The sequence below is a fragment of the Phalangium opilio genome, unplaced genomic scaffold, assembly GCF_054372755.1.
Source record: "Phalangium opilio isolate 3A_F unplaced genomic scaffold, DU_Popi_V2 ptg000209l_1, whole genome shotgun sequence".
Classification (NCBI taxonomy): Eukaryota; Metazoa; Arthropoda; class Arachnida; order Opiliones; family Phalangiidae; genus Phalangium; species Phalangium opilio.
Window position 1 is genome coordinate 12,461,989 of NW_028324217.1, and position 20,049 is coordinate 12,482,037.

The 20,049-nt window shown below is 42.4% G+C and overlaps 6 non-coding genes and 3 pseudogenes across 6 annotated transcripts; all 9 read left to right on the forward strand.

Moving 5' to 3' along the window:
- The first annotated feature begins 4,873 nt into the window (after positions 1-4,873).
- On the forward strand, positions 4,874-4,946 carry TRNAT-GGU (transfer RNA threonine (anticodon GGU)). The gene has a single exon. It is a non-coding gene; the product is annotated as a tRNA-Thr (tRNA).
- A 2,421-nt stretch (positions 4,947-7,367) lies between these two features.
- TRNAT-GGU (transfer RNA threonine (anticodon GGU)) lies at positions 7,368-7,440 on the forward strand. Its single transcript has one exon. It is a non-coding gene; the product is annotated as a tRNA-Thr (tRNA).
- A 1,765-nt stretch (positions 7,441-9,205) lies between these two features.
- TRNAT-GGU (transfer RNA threonine (anticodon GGU)) lies at positions 9,206-9,278 on the forward strand. Its single transcript has one exon. It is a non-coding gene; the product is annotated as a tRNA-Thr (tRNA).
- Positions 9,279-14,104: 4,826 nt separating this feature from the next.
- TRNAT-GGU (transfer RNA threonine (anticodon GGU)) lies at positions 14,105-14,177 on the forward strand. Its single transcript has one exon. It is a non-coding gene; the product is annotated as a tRNA-Thr (tRNA).
- A 221-nt stretch (positions 14,178-14,398) lies between these two features.
- Positions 14,399-14,471, forward strand: TRNAT-GGU (transfer RNA threonine (anticodon GGU)). The gene has a single exon. It is a non-coding gene; the product is annotated as a tRNA-Thr (tRNA).
- Positions 14,472-18,295: 3,824 nt separating this feature from the next.
- Positions 18,296-18,368, forward strand: TRNAT-GGU (transfer RNA threonine (anticodon GGU)). The gene has a single exon. It is a non-coding gene; the product is annotated as a tRNA-Thr (tRNA).
- A 1,089-nt stretch (positions 18,369-19,457) lies between these two features.
- Positions 19,458-19,560, forward strand: LOC149619871 (5S ribosomal RNA; annotated as a pseudogene).
- Positions 19,561-19,682: 122 nt separating this feature from the next.
- Positions 19,683-19,801, forward strand: LOC149619872 (5S ribosomal RNA; annotated as a pseudogene).
- A 136-nt stretch (positions 19,802-19,937) lies between these two features.
- Positions 19,938-20,040, forward strand: LOC149619873 (5S ribosomal RNA; annotated as a pseudogene).
- Positions 20,041-20,049: the final 9 nt, after the last annotated feature.

The window sequence follows — 20,049 nt, forward strand, 5'->3', positions numbered from 1 at the left end:
TCTATTACAAACAGTTCAATTGTAGCTTAATATTTTACTTAACCTCCCGTAGCCCTTAAACACATTTTTAATCTTTTATTAAATGACAGACATAAACGCTAAATCGGGTTCAAGTCGGGCCAATCCAAAGCGTTAATTCCTTCGTTGTCCAAAAATCTTGCAACGAGTCGGGACGTATGGGTTGGACGATTGTCCTGCTGAGCCTGAAACCATACACTAAAACAATGTTTTAAGTTAGTCAAGAATAACTATCAGGTTATTAATATTAATACCGGTCACGACTTGGGCTGGTTACTCATACGGAGAAAAAATACCAGCGAACAGGGCGCATCTCTATTTTTAATATTACAATGCTTTACCTCCTAATTTCATTAGAGTTTATGTCTGTCTTTTAGAATACGATTAAGAATGTGTTTAATGGGAGGGTGAAATGAAAAATCAAATAATTTTTTATCGATTCTTCTACTAATTATAACACCATTCTGCATAGTGAAACATCCAGAAAATATTTCCCAATGGTTTTGAAACTCCAATTAGGTTCAGATTTTACAGAAAATTTGAAATAATGACCTCCGACCCATCGCGTAAAGGTCCGTCCACACTATGGCTTTTTTTCGCGTCGCAAGCTACGTAACGCTCGCGCGCGCGGTAGGTCGCTTCGCTCGGATCGTTTACATTATAGAAATTCGCTAAGGTATACGCCCTCGTTTTGACAAACTTCGCAGCATATCAGAGAGCTTCATTGGCTGAATATTATATCCGGGTTAACTTTAGACCTTAATAAATAATCAAACTGAGAAGGGGGTTGGTCAACAATATTGAACATATAGGGAATCACCATTAAGCTCTTTATTTAACTGAAGTTTTGGAATTAAATTATGGTAATTACCAACTCTTTCTCTCTGCAAAAACTTCGCGAACCCATATCCTTCTTCTCGTGCAGTTTCTATTAAGGTGCTTTATTAATAAAAACGAAAATAGTTGTTGATTTCCACTCGTTTACGAGAAACACTAGGCCTAATAGCCGGAGACATATTTGTTTTCGTGAAAATATCTCGAATACACGGCGTCTGCGCCAACCAGGAGACCTCTGATTGGCTGCGAGGCTGCAATCCTTGCGAAAATCTTTGACACGCCAAAGATTTTCGCGAGGTTTGCAAGACCTTGCGAGCATGGCTTTGGCGCGAATTTCAGTAGTGTAAACGATCCGAGCGAAGCGACGTACCGCGCGCGCGAGCGCTTACGACGCGAAAAAAGCCATAGTGTGGACGGACCTTAACGCCCTGCCTTCCTATTGACAAAATTCTCGTGGCACGCTCCATGCCGAATGAAATTTATCGCGTGATTTAATAAAAGTTGCTTGCGATCTGACTATCGTGGCGCGAGATATAGAGCGTGCAACGGAAATTTTGTTAACAGGAAGGCAGGGCGTTAAGCTATTAGTCGGTGGTGCTTACTTCAAATTATCTTTAAAATCTGAACCTAATTTGAATTTTAAAATCATTCGGAGACTGTATTTTCTGGATGTTTCACTGTGCATATAATGGTCTTATAATAAGAACAATCGATCAAAAAATCACTTTATTTTTCCTCTTCATCCTTCCTTTAACGACTAGGGGATGCCCAATAAAAGCAACAATTGAAACTGAAAGTGACTGTCTTTTTTGTAAAAAAAATAGTTCAATAAAGCACACGAACATTCTTCAATTTGAAACTCAAAGGAAGTCTTGTTATTTAAATATTTTCGTCCAAATTTTATAAAAAAATTTCAACTTTTAACTAAATATTAAAATTTATCCAAAGTGTCTTTAAACAGGGTCGTTTTTTCTTTCCTACACAATAAAAGTCTTAAAAAGTTAAAACACAAATGGCCTAATATCCCAATACCTCCCAAAGTTAGTATTTTTTGCCATAGAAAATAATCGAAAGGAGTAGCAGACCAGCAGCGCAGAGAGGCCAACTTCAAGTCTTTACCGTTCGGGTTAGTTTTAGCTGTTAGCTGTTATTTTCAGTTGTGATCATTCTTACCGGCATTCATTTTTTTTAATTAATTTTTAGGTTTTTCCATCGGTAGCTTTGAACGTCAGTTGTGAAATACGCCTTTGCCTATGCTTTGGTTGTGGTCGGCTTTATTATTAAGCCTCAATAGAGATAGATTTAATTTTAGAAGCAGGATACGAGAACGGTTAGCGTTTAATTCAGTCCGACTCATAGCCCAGTGTAGAGCCCTCCCTCTAACGCGTGATGAAAAGTTTAAATTTTCGTATTGCTCAATTAAACTACGTTTTGCTGACGTTACTGACGGGATCGGCAAAAAATACGTTATTCCTTTTAACCTTTGTCGCTTTGACACGCCTCTTCTTTCATACCCCTCCTTTCCGTGGAAGGGGGTCCGGGAATTTGACGCGTTCCTAGATTACTCTATTCTCTATTCCCACTTCTAAAATTAAATCTATCCCTGGCCTCACATTTGCGCTAAACGCGGGAGGCTATAGCCAACCTCAGGCTCCGTTTAGCGAAGCTCAATCGCATAGCGAACATTCCTAGCATAGAAGCCCTCTCCTCTCAAGTTGTTTCTTATTTGGAATAGTCGAATATTTGAAGGGATCTCGTGAAGCGCATACGCCATCATGAATGAGATTTTCTCTAGGCTGCAATGAATCGGGCTGAAGACCTAGACGTAATTAATATGAGTTCTAAATATTATGATATCATGGCCCAAATAACAAAATTTTCAAACCGCTTCTCCTCTTCAAAAGACGCGAGTTTTCTCTTAAAGGGAGTGGGAAGTGGAAAATAAAGTGATTTTTTTATTGATTCTTCTACCAGTATGCATAATGAAAAATTCAGGAAATACCTCCCATTGATTTTAATATTCAAATTAGGTTAAGATTTTAAGAATAATTTCAAAAAAGGAACTCCGACCAATCCCGTAACGCCGTGCCTTTTCGTCAACAAAATTTTCGTGGCACACTCCATGCCTCGCGCCACAATTGTCACATCGTGCAAATTTTTTCAAGTCTCGCGATAAATTTATTCAATACGGAGCGTGCCAAGAGAAAATTGTTGATAAAAAGGCGGGGCGCTACGCGATTGGTCGGAGATCCCTATTTAAAATTATCTATGAAATTTCAAACTAATTGTCGTTTAAAAATCGATCGGTTTTATTTCCTGGATGTTTCACGATGCAGATTGGTCTTATAGAAGAATTAATAAAAAATTACTTTATTTTCCACTTCACCATCCCTTTAATGAACGTCTGATTTGTTTCAAAGTATTGCGCCAAAAGACCAATCATATATATATGCATAAAGTGTCATAACATCTAACGAGCATTATTACGACAAAGATTCGATACTCGATTATGAATTATCGCCAATCTAAAAAAGTTTGCCAGATTTTGAATAAAGGCTGATTACTCGTGACCTATTCATCCGAATTGAATTTGGTGAACACTTTTCAAATATGAATCGACCCCAAGGATTCCGAAAATCGCATTTGTATCCTCGAGAATCCAATATTTTCAAAGTTGATAATTTTGACATTTCCGGTTTCCGGTATAAGTATGCAAAGGTCAACTTTGGAACGGGTAAAATATGAAAGAGAAATGCAAAACTTTTATAACGCACTTTATTCCAGAGCGCTAGCTTGAATAGTTTTTGAAATATAGTAAAATATGTGCGAAAAACGCAACGCGCTAAGACTTTTTTAACAGTCTGTACCTACCAACGACGTTCCATTCTATTTTTGTTATAAATATCGAATGTTTTTCAAAAGCAATAGTTTCTTTTTAACCAGAAGAAAACTAACGACAGTCGACGCCATTTTAGTTGTTTACTTCCGACTGAAAGGCAACTCTGAAATCTAGGCTCATGCTACCGCCCAGCTGGTATGTAAACAAAGGAGCGGGTGGAGCAACGGGAACAAACGCTTTTGGCAGACGCGATTTTTTTTAGACGCGAGAAGAAGATTCGACTTTCAACTTCAACTTTCCGCTTTGAGCTTAATTCTCTCGAACGTGTAAACGAGCCTTTAACCGAAAGGTTGGTGTTTCGAGCCCATCCAGGAGAGGTGTTGTGGGGTCTCAGATGTAGCGTAAAAAGTCAAAACTTTTCCACAATACGTAACAACCATATAATATCTGAGCTTCCGCGGCTCAATGGTTACCGCGTTCGGCTGTTAACCAATAGGTTGGTGGTTCGAGCCCACCCGGGAACGGTTTTGTGGGATCTCAAATGTAACGGAAAAAGCCAAAGTTTTTCCACAAAACCTGACGACCATTTAATTTTTGGGCTTCCGTGGCGCAATGGTTAGCGCGTTCGGCTGTTAACCGAAACGCTGGTGGTTCGAGGCCACCCGTGAGAGGTGTTGTGGGGTCTCAGATGTAGCGTGAAAAGTCATAACTTTTCCTCAATACCTGACAACCATTTAATTTCCGAGCTTCCGTGGCTCAATGGTTAGCGCGATCGGCTGTTAACCGAAAGGTTGGTGGTTCGAGCCCACCCGGGAGAGGTGTTGTGTGGTCTCAGATGTAGCGTGAAAAGTCATAACTTTTTCACAATACCTGACAACCATTTAATTTCTGAGCTTCCGTGGCGCAATGGTTAGCGCACTCAGCTGTTATTCAAAAGGTTGGTGGTTCGAGCCCACCCGGGAGCAGTGTAGTGAGGTCTCAGATGTGACGTAAAGGTCAGAGTTTTTCCACAATACCTGACGACCATTTAATTTTTACGTGGCGCAGTGGTTAGCGCGTTCGGTTGTTAACCGAAAGGTTGGTGGTTCGAACCCACCCGGGAGAGGTGTTGTGGGGTCTCAGATGTAACGTAAAAAGCCAAAGTTTTTCCACAATACCTGACGAACATTTAATTTTTGGGCTTCCGTGGCGCATTGGTTAGCGCGTTCAGCTGGTAACCGAAAGGTTGTTGGTTCGAGCCCACCCGGAAGAGGTGTTGTGGGGTCTCAGATGTAGCGTGAAAAGTCATAACTTTTCCACAATACCTGACAACCATTTAAGTTCCGAGCTTCCGTGGCTCAATGGTTAGCGCGTTCGGCTGTTAACCGAAAGGTTGGTGGTTCGAGCCCACCCGGGAGAGGTGTTGTGGTCTCAGATGTAGCGTGAAAAGTTATAACTTTTCCACAATACCTGACAACCATTTAATTTCTGTGCTTCCGTGGCGCAATGGTTAGCGCGCTCAGCTGTTATTCAAAAGGTTGGTGGTTCGAGGCCACCCGGGAGCGGTTTTGTGGGATCTCAAATGTAACGTAAAAAGCCAAAGTTTTTCCACAATACCTGACGACCATTTAATTTTTAGGCTTCCGTGGCGCAATGGTTAGCGCGTTCGGCTGTTAACTAATAGGTTGGTGGTTCGAGCAGGGAGGAGAGACTTGAGAGGGAGTGTTAAAGTGAATAGGCGCGTTCGTTCGCTTTCCTGGCTAAACTCGTCTCTATCTGGCGCTGACTCGGGGACTCATCGCGGTGTCCGCGCGCATGCGTCAAATTTAAAAACCGGCTTTGAACTAGAAGGGGAAGGTCGTGTTTGCATTTCTGCCATGGTTAACTATAAGAAGTGTTGTTTTATAATTGTTCAAGTAACCCTAAGTATTTAACAAGACCCGACATGGTAAATATCGTTTTCAAACCATTTCCCAAACCAAAAACAAAGCTTGAAATTTATTGAAAGTGAATAGAAGCTCGTAGAAATCGGTCTTCCACAAGCTAATATCCATCTTTTACATTTTTCTATCTGGGTTTTTGGCTTTGGAAACGCGTGGAAGGATATTCCTTTGATATATTTTTCAGCGAATACCTTGAATCATTCCTACAACCGTTACAAAAACAATTTGGCATTTTATTAAGCCTCGGTTTCCTCCCAACAGACGTTGATTGTTGGTTGAACAGAGTGAGTGGGGCAGCAGTCGATGGAAGCGGAAGCTGGCGCTGGCGGCCATGGCCAACTTAGGAGTTGATCTAAGTTGGCCGTGTGGCGGCAGATAGAATTTTTAAATTCTCCCTGCTGGCGGTAGTAAACGACGTCACTCGCGCCTGCGCGTTAGCTAAAATTGAGGAACGGAGATAAAAATTCCTACCCCCCACTTTCTTTCCTATTTGCCACTGTATGACGGTTTTTTCAGCATAACATCAAAACTCCCTCTAACGTTCCTTACTCCCTGGTTCGAGCCTATTCGGGAGTGGTTTTGTGAGGTCTCTGATGTAACGTAAAAAGCCAAAGTTTTTCCACAATACCTGACGACCATTTAATTTTTAGGCTTCCGTGGCGCAATGGTTAGCGCGTTCGGCTGTTAACTAATAGGTTGGTGGTTCGAGCAGGGAGGAGAGACTTGAGAGGGAGTGTTAAAGTGAATAGGCGCGTTCGTTCGCTTTCCTGGCTAAACTCGTCTCTATCTGGCGCTGACTCGGGGACTCATCGCGGTGTCCGCGCGCATGCGTCAAATTTAAAAACCGGCTTTGAACTAGAAGGGGAAGGTCGTGTTTGCATTTCTGCCATGGTTAACTATAAGAAGTGTTGTTTTATAATTGTTCAAGTAACCCTAAGTATTTAACAAGACCCGACATGGTAAATATCGTTTTCAAACCATTTCCCAAACCAAAAACAAAGCTTGAAATTTATTGAAAGTGAATAGAAGCTCGTAGAAATCGGTCTTCCACAAGCTAATATCCATCTTTTACATTTTTCTATCTGGGTTTTTGGCTTTGGAAACGCGTGGAAGGATATTCCTTTGATATATTTTTCAGCGAATACCTTGAATCATTCCTACAACCGTTACAAAAACAATTTGGCATTTTATTAAGCCTCGGTTTCCTCCCAACAGACGTTGATTGTTGGTTGAACAGAGTGAGTGGGGCAGCAGTCGATGGAAGCGGAAGCTGGCGCTGGCGGCCATGGCCAACTTAGGAGTTGATCTAAGTTGGCCGTGTGGCGGCAGATAGAATTTTTAAATTCTCCCTGCTGGCGGTAGTAAACGACGTCACTCGCGCCTGCGCGTTAGCTAAAATTGAGGAACGGAGATAAAAATTCCTACCCCCCACTTTCTTTCCTATTTGCCACTGTATGACGGTTTTTTCAGCATAACATCAAAACTCCCTCTAACGTTCCTTACTCCCTGGTTCGAGCCTATTCGGGAGTGGTTTTGTGAGGTCTCTGATGTAACGTAAAATGTCAGAGTTTTTCCACAATACCTGACGACCATTTAATTTTTTGGCTTCCGTGGCGCAATGGTTAGCGCGTTCGGCTGTTAACCGAAAGGTTGGTGGTTCGAGCCCAACCAGGAACTGTGTTGTGAGGTCTCAGATGTGACGTAAAAAGTCAGAGTTTTTCCACAATACCTGACGAACGTTTAATTTTTGGGCTTCCGTAGCGCAATGGTTAGCGCGTTCAGCTGGTAACCGAAAGGTTGGTGGTTGGAGCCCACCCGGGAGAGGTGTTGTGAAGTCTCAGATGTAGCGTGAAAAGTCATAACTTTTCCACAATACCTGACAACCATTTAATTTCTGAGCTTCCGTGGCGCAATGGTTAGCGCGTTCAGCTGGTAACCGAAAAGTTGGTGGTTCGAGCTCACCCGGAAGAGGTGTAATGGGGTCTCAGATGTAGCGTGAAAAGTCATATCCTTTCCACAATACCTGACAACCATTTAACTTCTGAGCTTCCGTGACTCAATGGTTAGCGCGTTCGGCTGTTAACTAATAGGTTGGTGGTTCGAGTCTATCCGGGAGCGGTGTTGTGAGGTCTCAGATGTAACGTAAAATGTCAGAGTTTTTCCACAATACCTGACAACCATTTAATTTCTGAGCTTCCGTGGCGCAATGGTTAGCGCGTTCACCTGTTAACCGAAAGGTTGGTGGTTCGAGCCCACCCGGGAGAGGTGTAATGGGGGTCTCAGATGTAGCGTGAAAAATCATAACTTTTCCACAATAACTGACAACCATTTAATTTCTGAGCTTCCGTGGCTCAATGGTTAGCGCGTTCGGCTGTTAACTAATAGTTTGGTGGTTCGAGTCTATCCGGGAGCGGTGTTGTGAGGTCTCAGATGTAACGTAAAATGTCAGAGTTTTTTCCACAATATCTGACGAACATTTAATTTTTGGGCTTCCGTGGCGCAATGGTTAGCGCGTTCGGCTGTTAACTAATAGGTTGGTGGTTCGAGCAGGGAGGAGAGACTTGAGAGGGAGTGTTAAAGTGAATAGGCGCGTTCGTTCGCTTTCCTGGCTAAACTCGTCTCTATCTGGCGCTGACTCGGGGACTCATCGCGGTGTCCGCGCGCATGCGTCAAATTTAAAAACCGGCTTTGAACTAGAAGGGGAAGGTCGTGTTTGCATTTCTGCCATGGTTAACTATAAGAAGTGTTGTTTTATAATTGTTCAAGTAACCCTAAGTATTTAACAAGACCCGACATGGTAAATATCGTTTTCAAACCATTTCCCAAACCAAAAACAAAGCTTGAAATTTATTGAAAGTGAATAGAAGCTCGTAGAAATCGGTCTTCCACAAGCTAATATCCATCTTTTACATTTTTCTATCTGGGTTTTTGGCTTTGGAAACGCGTGGAAGGATATTCCTTTGATATATTTTTCAGCGAATACCTTGAATCATTCCTACAACCGTTACAAAAACAATTTGGCATTTTATTAAGCCTCGGTTTCCTCCCAACAGACGTTGATTGTTGGTTGAACAGAGTGAGTGGGGCAGCAGTCGATGGAAGCGGAAGCTGGCGCTGGCGGCCATGGCCAACTTAGGAGTTGATCTAAGTTGGCCGTGTGGCGGCAGATAGAATTTTTAAATTCTCCCTGCTGGCGGTAGTAAACGACGTCACTCGCGCCTGCGCGTTAGCTAAAATTGAGGAACGGAGATAAAAATTCCTACCCCCCACTTTCTTTCCTATTTGCCACTGTATGACGGTTTTTTCAGCATAACATCAAAACTCCCTCTAACGTTCCTTACTCCCTGGTTCGAGCCTATTCGGGAGTGGTTTTGTGAGGTCTCTGATGTAACGTAAAATGTCAGAGTTTTTCCACAATACCTGACGACCATTTAATTTTTTGGCTTCCGTGGCGCAATGGTTAGCGCGTTCGGCTGTTAACCGAAAGGTTGGTGGTTCGAGCCCAACCAGGAACTGTGTTGTGAGGTCTCAGATGTGACGTAAAAAGTCAGAGTTTTTCCACAATACCTGACGAACGTTTAATTTTTGGGCTTCCGTAGCGCAATGGTTAGCGCGTTCAGCTGGTAACCGAAAGGTTGGTGGTTGGAGCCCACCCGGGAGAGGTGTTGTGAAGTCTCAGATGTAGCGTGAAAAGTCATAACTTTTCCACAATACCTGACAACCATTTAATTTCTGAGCTTCCGTGGCGCAATGGTTAGCGCGTTCACCTGTTAACCGAAAGGTTGGTGGTTCGAGCCCACCCGGAAGAGGTGTAATGGGGTCTCAGATGTAGCGTGAAAAGTCATATCCTTTCCACAATACCTGACAACCATTTAACTTCTGAGCTTCCGTGACTCAATGGTTAGCGCGTTCGGCTGTTAACTAATAGGTTGGTGGTTCGAGTCTATCCGGGAGCGGTGTTGTGAGGTCTCAGATGTAACGTAAAATGTCAGAGTTTTTCCACAATACCTGACAACCATTTAATTTCTGAGCTTCCGTGGCGCAATGGTTAGCGCGTTCACCTGTTAACCGAAAGGTTGGTGGTTCGAGCCCACCCGGGAGAGGTGTAATGGGGGTCTCAGATGTAGCGTGAAAAGTCATAACTTTTCCACAATACCTGACAACCATTTAATTTCTGAGCTTCCGTGGCTCAATGGTTAGCGCGTTCGGCTGTTAACTAATAGTTTGGTGGTTCGAGTCTATCCGGGAGCGGTGTTGTGAGGTCTCAGATGTAACGTAAAATGTCAGAGTTTTTTCCACAATATCTGACGAACATTTAATTTTTGGGCTTCCGTGGCGCAATGGTTAGCGCCTTCGGCTGTTAACCGAAAGGTTGGTGGTTCGAGCCCAACCGGGAACTGTGTTGTGAGGTCTCAGATGTACGTAAAAAGTCAGAGTTTTTCCACAATACATGACGAAAGTTTAATTTTTAGGCTTCCGTGGCGCAATGGTTAGCGCGTTCGGCTGTTAACTAATAGGTTGGTGGTTCGAGCAGGGAGGAGAGACTTGAGAGGGAGTGTTAAAGTGAATAGGCGCGTTCGTTCGCTTTCCTGGCTAAACTCGTCTCTATCTGGCGCTGACTCGGGGACTCATCGCGGTGTCCGCGCGCATGCGTCAAATTTAAAAACCGGCTTTGAACTAGAAGGGGAAGGTCGTGTTTGCATTTCTGCCATGGTTAACTATAAGAAGTGTTGTTTTATAATTGTTGAGTAACCCTAAGTATTTAACAAGACCCGACATGGTAAATATCGTTTTCAAACCATTTCCCAAACCAAAAACAAAGCTTGAAATTTATTGAAAGTGAATAGAAGCTCGTAGAAATCGGTCTTCCACAAGCTAATATCCATCTTTTACATTTTTCTATCTGGGTTTTTGGCTTTGGAAACGCGTGGAAGGATATTCCTTTGATAAACAATTTAATTTTTTGGCTTCCGTGGCGCAATGGTTAGCGCGTTCACCTGTTAACCGAAAGGTTGGTGGTTCGAGCTCACCCGGAAGAGGTGTAATGGGGTCTCAGATGTAGCGTGAAAAGTCATATCCTTTCCACAATACCTGACAACCATTTAACTTCTGAGCTTCCGTGACTCAATGGTTAGCGCGTTCGGCTGTTAACTAATAGGTTGGTGGTTCGAGTCTATCCGGGAGCGGTGTTGTGAGGTCTCAGATGTAACGTAAAATGTCAGAGTTTTTCCACAATACCTGACAACCATTTAATTTCTGAGCTTCCGTGGCGCAATGGTTAGCGCGTTTACCTGTTAACCGAAAGGTTGGTGGTTCGAGCTCACCCGGAAGAGGTGTAATGGGGTCTCAGATGTAGCGTGAAAAGTCATATCCTTTCCACAATACCTGACAACCATTTAACTTCTGAGCTTCCGTGACTCAATGGTTAGCGCGTTCGGCTGTTAACTAATAGGTTGGTGGTTCGGGAAGCCCTCAGATGAGCGGTTCCCGTATAAGCGGATTCCATAATAGCGGTCCTCATATCAGCAGTTCCCTAAATAGCGGTTTCCCGAAATGGCAGTTTACCCGTTACAACAGTTACCGATACAGCGGTTCTCGTAAACGCGGCGTACCATTACAGCGGTTCTTGTAAACGCGGCGTACCATTACTGCAGTTCTCAAAAGAGCAGAAAAACAGGAATGCGAAAAACGACTGTTGTTTGTTATGAAGTACGCTGTGTAAAATGAACTTAAATAGAACTAGGCCAGATATGGTTTGCTTCAAGTTGATTATTTGAACCCCCAATAGTGTTAGATTAGGTTAGGTTAGGTTAGGTTAGGTTTGGTTAGGTTAGGTTAGGTTAGGTTAGGTTTGGTTAGGTTAGGTTAGGTTAGGTTAGGTTTGGTTAGGTTTGGTTAGGTTAGGTTAGGTTAGGTTTGGTTAGGTTAGGTTAGGTTAGGTTAGGTTTGATTTGGTGTGGTGTGGTTTGGTAAGGTTTGGTTAGGTTAGGTTAGGTTGGGTTGGGTTGGGTTGGGTTCGGTTCGGTTCGGTTGGGTTTTTTAGGTTTTGTTTTGATTGGTTAGACTTAGGTTAGTAATATTTTGGAAATGGTGTAACAATGTTACGCCTTTTCCAAAATATTGTTGTTTATCTTCTTTCACTTCCCAAATAATAATATGCCTTTTCCAAAAAAATACTGTTTACAATTATCTACTTCCGAAATAAAATAAGCTTTCTTGAAATATTTTCTATTCTGGTATTAGAATTGTTCGAGCCCACCCGGGAGAGGTGTTGTGGGGTCTCAGATGTAACAAATCAAATCAAATTCAAATCAAATTCAAAAATGTTTATTTTTTACTTTTCATTACATTACAGTTTGATTTGAATTTGATTTGAATTTGAAATATTTTCTATTCTGGTATTAGAATTGTTCGAGCCCACCCGGGAGAGGTGTTGTGGGGTCTCAGATGTAACAAATCAAATCAAATTCAAAAATGTTTATTTTTTACTTTTCATTACATTACAGTTTGATTTGAATTTGATTTGAATTTGAAATATTTTCTATTCTGGTATTAGAATTGTTCGAGCCCACCCGGGAGAGGTGTTGTGGGGTCTCAGATGTAACAAATCAAATCAAATTCAAATCAAATTCAAAAATGTTTATTTTTTACTTTTCATTACAATACAGTTTGATTTGAATTTGATTTGAATTTGAAATATTTTCTATTCTGGTATTAGAATTGTTCGAGCCCACCCGGGAGAGGTGTTGTGGGGTCTCAGATGTAACAATTCAAATCAAATTCAAATCAAATTCAAAAATGTTTATTTTTTACTTTTCATTACATTACAGTTTGATTTGAATTTGAAATATTTTCTATTCTGGTATTAGAATTGTAAACTGATACAGCCTGAAGAATAGTGTAATATTGAAGTGTACTTTAAAAACACGATCCGTTAGTAGGTCACATTACTGACTAAATGATCACAGAATAAGGTAGTTTTCGAAAACAACGAATATAACTGTATTGTTAAGAAATACTCGAAACTGAAGACAAACACTGCTATTTCCCAAAATAGCAGCCGCTATTTCTAAAACAGCGGCCGCTATTTCTAAAACAGCAGCCGTTATTTCTAAAACAGCAGTTTTGAAGAACGCCGCTGTTTTTTTGGAATCGCGGCTGCTATTTCGAGAACTGCTCTACCGGGAACTGCTCATACGAGGTACACCCGGTGGTTCGAGTCTATCCGGGAGCGGTGTTGTGAGGTCTCAGATGTAACGTAAAATGTCAGAGTTTTTCCACAATACCTGACAACCATTTAATTTCTGAGCTTCCGTGGCGCAATGGTTAGCGCGTTTACCTGTTAACCGAAAGGTTGGTGGTTCGAGCTCACCCGGAAGAGGTGTAATGGGGTCTCAGATGTAGCGTGAAAAGTCATATCCTTTCCACAATACCTGACAACCATTTAACTTCTGAGCTTCCGTGACTCAATGGTTAGCGCGTTCGGCTGTTTACTAATTGGTTGGTGGTTCGAGTCTATCCGGGAGCGGTGTTGTGAGGTCTCAGATGTAACGTAAAATGTCAGAGTTTTTCCACAATACCTGACGAACATTTAATTTTTGGCCTTCCGTGGCGCAATGGTTAGCGCGTTCACCTGTTAACCGAAAGGTTGGTGGTTCGAGCCCACCCGGGAGAGGTGTAATGGGGGTCTCAGATGTAGCGTGAAAAGTCATAACTTTTCCACAATACCTGACAACCATTTAATTTCTGAGCTTCCGTGGCTCAATGGTTAGCGCGTTCGGCTGTTAACTAATAGTTTGGTGGTTCGAGTCTATCCGGGAGCGGTGATGTGAGGGCTCAGATGTAACGTAAAATGTCAGAGTTTTTTCCACAATATCTGACGAACATTTAATTTTTGGGCTTCCGTGGCGCAATGGTTAGCGCCTTCGGCTGTTAACCGAAAGGATGGTGGTTCGAGCCCAACCGGGAACTGTGTTGTGAGGTCTCAGATGTGACGTAAAAAGTCAGAGTTTTTCCACAATACCTGACGAACGTTTAATTTTTGGGCTTCCGAAGCGCAATGGTTAGCGCGTTCGGCTGTTAACTAATAGGTTGGTGGTTCGAGTCTATCCGGGAGCGGTGTTGTGAGGTCTCAGATGTAACGTAAAATGTCAGAGTTTTTCCACAATACCTGACGAACATTTAATTTTTGGGCTTCCGTGGCGCAATGGTTAGCGCGTTCACCTTTTAACCGAAAGGTTGGTGGTTCGAGCCCACCCGGGAGAGGTGTAATGGGGGTCTCAGATGTAGCGTGAAAAGTCATAACTTTTCCACAATACCTGACAACCATTTAATTTCTGAGCTTCCGTGGCTCAATGGTTAGCGCGTTCGGCTGTTAACTAATAGTTTGGTGGTTCGAGTCTATCCGGGAGCGGTGTTGTGAGGGCTCAGATGTAACGTAAAATGTCAGAGTTTTTTCCACAATATCTGACGAACATTTAATTTTTGGGCTTCCGTGGGGCAATGGTTAGCGCGTTCAGCTGGTAACCGAAAGGTTGGTGGTTCGAGCCCACCCGGGAGAGGTGTTGTGAAGTCTCAGATGTAACGTGAAAAGTCATAACTTTTCCACATTACCTGACGAACATTTAATTTTTGGGCTTCCGTGGCGCAATGGTTTGCGCGTTCAGCTGTTAACCGAAAGGTTGGTGTTTCGAGCCCATCCAGGAGAGGTGTTGTGGTGTCTCAGATGTAGCGTAAAAAGTCAAAACTTTTCCACAATACGTAACAACCATTTAATATCTGAGCTTCCGTGGCTCAATGGTTAGCGCGTTCGGCTGGTAACCGAAAGGTTGGTGGTTCGAGCCCGTCCGGGAACTGTGTTGTGGGATCTCAAATGTAACGTAAAAAGCCAAAGTTTTTCCACAATACCTGACGACCATTTAATTTTTAGGCTTCCGTGGCGCAATGGTTAGCGCGTTCGGCTGTTAACTAATAGGTTGGTGGTTCGAGCAGGGAGGAGAGACTTGAGAGGGAGTGTTAAAGTGAATAGGCGCGTTCGTTCGCTTTCCTGGCTAAACTCGTCTCTATCTGGCGCTGACTCGGGGACTCATCGCGGTGTCCGCGCGCATGCGTCAAATTTAAAAACCGGCTTTGAACTAGAAGGGGAAGGTCGTGTTTGCATTTCTGCCATGGTTAACTATAAGAAGTGTTGTTTTATAATTGTTCAAGTAACCCTAAGTATTTAACAAGACCCGACATGGTAAATATCGTTTTCAAACCATTTCCCAAACCAAAAACAAAGCTTGAAATTTATTGAAAGTGAATAGAAGCTCGTAGAAATCGGTCTTCCACAAGCTAATATCCATCTTTTACATTTTTCTATCTGGGTTTTTGGCTTTGGAAACGCGTGGAAGGATATTCCTTTGATAAACAATTTAATTTTTTGGCTTCCGTGGCGCAATGGTTAGCGCGTTCACCTGTTAACCGAAAGGTTGGTGGTTCGAGCTCACCCGGAAGAGGTGTAATGGGGTCTCAGATGTAGCGTGAAAAGTCATATCCTTTCCACAATACCTGACAACCATTTAACTTCTGAGCTTCCGTGACTCAATGGTTAGCGCGTTCGGCTGTTAACTAATAGGTTGGTGGTTCGGGAAGCCCTCAGATGAGCGGTTCCCGTATAAGCGGATTCCATAATAGCGGTCCTCATATCAGCAGTTCCCTAAATAGCGGTTTCCCGAAATGGCAGTTTACCCGTTACAACAGTTACCGATACAGCGGTTCTCGTAAACGCGGCGTACCATTACAGCGGTTCTTGTAAACGCGGCGTACCATTACTGCAGTTCTCAAAAGAGCAGAAAAACAGGAATGCGAAAAACGACTGTTGTTTGTTATGAAGTACGCTGTGTAAAATGAACTTAAATAGAACTAGGCCAGATATGGTTTGCTTCAAGTTGATTATTTGAACCCCCAATAGTGTTAGATTAGGTTAGGTTAGGTTAGGTTAGGTTTGGTTAGGTTAGGTTAGGTTAGGTTAGGTTTGGTTAGGTTAGGTTAGGTTAGGTTAGGTTAGGTTTGGTTAGGTTTGGTTAGGTTAGGTTAGGTTAGGTTTGGTTAGGTTAGGTTAGGTTAGGTTAGGTTAGGTTAGGTTTGATTAGGTGTGGTGTGGTTTGGTAAGGTTTGGTTAGGTTAGGTTAGGTTGGGTTGGGTTGGGTTGGGTTCGGTTCGGTTCGGTTGGGTTTTTTAGGTTTTGTTTTGATTGGTTAGACTTAGGTTAGTAATATTTTGGAAATGGTGTAACAATGTTACGCCTTTTCCAAAATATTGTTGTTTATCTTCTTTCACTTCCCAAATAATAATATGCCTTTTCCAAAAAAATACTGTTTACAATTATCTACTTCCGAAATAAAATAAGCTTTCTTGAAATATTTTCTATTCTGGTATTAGAATTGTTCGAGCCCACCCGGGAGAGGTGTTGTGGGGTCTCAGATGTAACAAATCAAATCAAATTCAAATCAAATTCAAAAATGTTTATTTTTTACTTTTCATTACATTACAGTTTGATTTGAATTTGATTTGAATTTGAAATATTTTCTATTCTGGTATTAGAATTGTTCGAGCCCACCCGGGAGAGGTGTTGTGGGGTCTCAGATGTAACAAATCAAATCAAATTCAAATCAAATTCAAAAATGTTTATTTTTTACTTTTCATTACATTACAGTTTGATTTGAATTTGATTTGAATTTGAAATATTTTCTATTCTGGTATTAGAATTGTTCGAGCCCACCCGGGAGAGGTGTTGTGGGGTCTCAGATGTAACAAATCAAATCAAATTCAAATCAAATTCAAAAATGTTTATTTTTTACTTTTCATTACATTACAGTTTGATTTGAATTTGATTTGAATTTGAAATATTTTCTATTCTGGTATTAGAATTGTTCGAGCCCACCCGGGAGAGGTGTTGTGGGGTCTCAGATGTAACAAATCAAATCAAATTCAAATCAAATTCAAAAATGTTTATTTTTTACTTTTCATTACATTACAGTTTGATTTGAATTTGAAATATTTTCTATTCTGGTATTAGAATTGTAAACTGATACAGCCTGAAGAATAGTGTAATATTGAAGTGTACTTTAAAAACACGATCCGTTAGTAGGTCACATTACTGACTAAATGATCACAGAATAAGGTAGTTTTCGAAAACAACGAATATAACTGTATTGTTAAGAAATACTCGAAACTGAAGACAAACACTGCTATTTCCCAAAATAGCAGCCGCTATTTCTAAAACAGCGGCCGCTATTTCTAAACCAGCAGCCGTTATTTCTAAAACAGCAGTTTTGAAGAACGCCGCTGTTTTTTTTGGAATCGCGGCTGCTATTTCGAGAACTGCTCTACCGGGAACTGCTCATACGAGGTACACCCGGTGGTTCGAGTCTATCCGGGAGCGGTGTTGTGAGGTCTCAGATGTAACGTAAAATATCAGAGTTTTTCCACAATACCTGACAACCATTTAATTTCTGAGCTTCCGTGGCGCAATGGTTAGCGCGTTTACCTGTTAACCGAAAGGTTGGTGGTTCGAGCTCACCCGGAAGAGGTGTAATGGGGTCTCAGATGTAGCGTGAAAAGTCATATCCTTTCCACAATACCTGACAACCATTTAACTTCTGAGCTTCCGTGACTCAATGGTTAGCGCGTTCGGCTGTTTACTAATAGGTTGGTGGTTCGAGTCTATCCGGGAGCGGTGTTGTGAGGTCTCAGATGTAACGTAAAATGTCAGAGTTTTTCCACAATACCTGACGAACATTTAATTTTTGGCCTTCCGTGGCGCAATGGTTAGCGCGTTCACCTGTTAACCGAAAGGTTGGTGGTTCGAGCCCACCCGGGAGAGGTGTAATGGGGGTCTCAGATGTAGCGTGAAAAGTCATAACTTTTCCACAATACCTGACAACCATTTAATTTCTGAGCTTCCGTGGCTCAATGGTTAGCGCGTTCGGCTGTTAACTAATAGTTTGGTGGTTCGAGTCTATCCGGGAGCGGTGATGTGAGGGCTCAGATGTAACGTAAAATGTCAGAGTTTTTTCCACAATATCTGACGAACATTTAATTTTTGGGCTTCCGTGGCGCAATGGTTAGCGCCTTCGGCTGTTAACCGAAAGGATGGTGGTTCGAGCCCAACCGGGAACTGTGTTGTGAGGTCTCAGATGTGACGTAAAAAGTCAGAGTTTTTCCACAATACCTGACGAACGTTTAATTTTTGGGCTTCCGAAGCGCAATGGTTAGCGCGTTCGGCTGTTAACTAATAGGTTGGTGGTTCGAGTCTATCCGGGAGCGGTGTTGTGAGGTCTCAGATGTAACGTAAAATGTCAGAGTTTTTCCACAATACCTGACGAACATTTAATTTTTGGGCTTCCGTGGCGCAATGGTTAGCGCGTTCACCTGTTAACCGAAAGGTTGGTGGTTCGAGCCCACCCGGGAGAGGTGTAATGGGGGTCTCAGATGTAGCGTGAAAAGTCATAACTTTTCCACAATACCTGACAACCATTTAATTTCTGAGCTTCCGTGGCTCAATGGTTAGCGCGTTCGGCTGTTAACTAATAGTTTGGTGGTTCGAGTCTATCCGGGAGCGGTGTTGTAAGGGCTCAGATGTAACGTAAAATGTCAGAGTTTTTTCCACAATATCTGACGAACATTTAATTTTTGGGCTTCCGTGGGGCAATGGTTAGCGCGTTCAGCTGGTAACCGAAAGGTTGGTGGTTCGAGCCCACCCGGGAGAGGTGTTGTGAAGTCTCAGATGTAACGTGAAAAGTCATAACTTTTCCACATTACCTGACGAACATTTAATTTTTGGGCTTCCGTGGCGCAATGGTTTGCGCGTTCAGCTGTTAACCGAAAGGTTGGTGTTTCGAGCCCATCCAGGAGAGGTGTTGTGGTGTCTCAGATGTAGCGTAAAAAGTCAAAACTTTTCCACAATACGTAACAACCATTTAATATCTGAGCTTCCGTGGCTCAATGGTTAGCGCGTTCAGCTGTTAACCGATAGGTTGGAGGTTCAAGCCCACCCGGGAGAGATGTTGTGGGGTCTCAGATGTAGCGTGAAAAGTCATAACTTTTCCACAATACCTGACAACCATTTAATTTCTGAGCTTCCGTGGCGCAATGGTTAGCGCGTTCACCTGTTAACCGAAAGGTTGGTGGTTCGAGCCCACCCGGAAGAGGTGTAATGGGGTCTCAGATGTAGCGTGAAAAGTCATATCCTTTCCACAATACCTGACAACCATTTAACTTCTGAGCTTCCGTGACTCAATGGTTAGCGCGTTCGGCTGTTAACTTATAGGTTGGTGGTTCGATTCTATCCGGGAGCGGTGTTGTGAGGTCTCAGATGTAACGTAAAATGTCAGAGTTTTTCCACAATACCTGACGAACATTTAATTTTTGGGCTTCCGTGGCGCAATGGTTAGCGCGTTCACCTGTTAACCGAAAGGTTGGTGGTTCGAGCCCACCCGGGAGAGGTGTAATGGGGGTCTCAGATGTAGCGTGATAAGTCATAACTTTTCCACAATACCTGAAAACCATTTAATTTCTGAGCTTCCGTGGCTCAATGGTTAGCGCGTTCGGCTGTTAACTAATAGTTTGGTGGTTCGAGTCTATCCGGGAGCGGTGTTGTGAGGTCTCAGATGTAACGTAAATTGGGAGGGAGACCATTTAGGAACACTGCATGCCGTTGGCCTTTTCACTTTTTTTCCTCTTTTAAATTCCTATAGATATGAGAAAAGCAAACATATTTTCTTTTTGTTATTGTTTTAAAAAGATGAAGGTTAATTTGTCTCACTTAATTTAAATTCGAATTATTAACTGGCACTCTCGACAACGGCCATATCACGCTGAAAACACCGGTTCTCGTCCGATCACCGAAGTTAAGCAGCGTCGAGCGCAGTCAGTACTTGGGAACACAGCGTGCCGTTGGCTTTTTCCTTTTTGTTTCCTCTTTTAAATTCCACCAGATATGAAAAAAGCAAACATATTTTCTTTTTGTTATTGAATTATAAAGATGAAGGTTAATTAAATTCAAATTATTAACTAGCACTGTCGGCAACGGCCATATCACGCTGAATACACCGGTTCTCGTCCGATCACCGAAGTTAAGCAGCGTCGAGCCCAGTCAGTACTTGGGAGGGAGACCACTTAGGAACACTGCGTACCGTTAGCTTTCTCAATTTATTTCCTCTTTTAAATTCCAATAGATATAAAAAAAGCAAACATATTTTCTTTTTGTTATTGTTTTAAATAGATAAAGGTTAGTTTGTCTCACTTAATTTAGATTCGAATTATTAACTAGCACTCTCGGCAACGGCCATATCACGCTGAAAACACCGGTTCTCGTCCGATCACCGAAGTTAAGCAGCGTCGAGCGCAGTCAGTACTAGGGAACACTGCGTGCCGTTGGCTTTTTCCTTT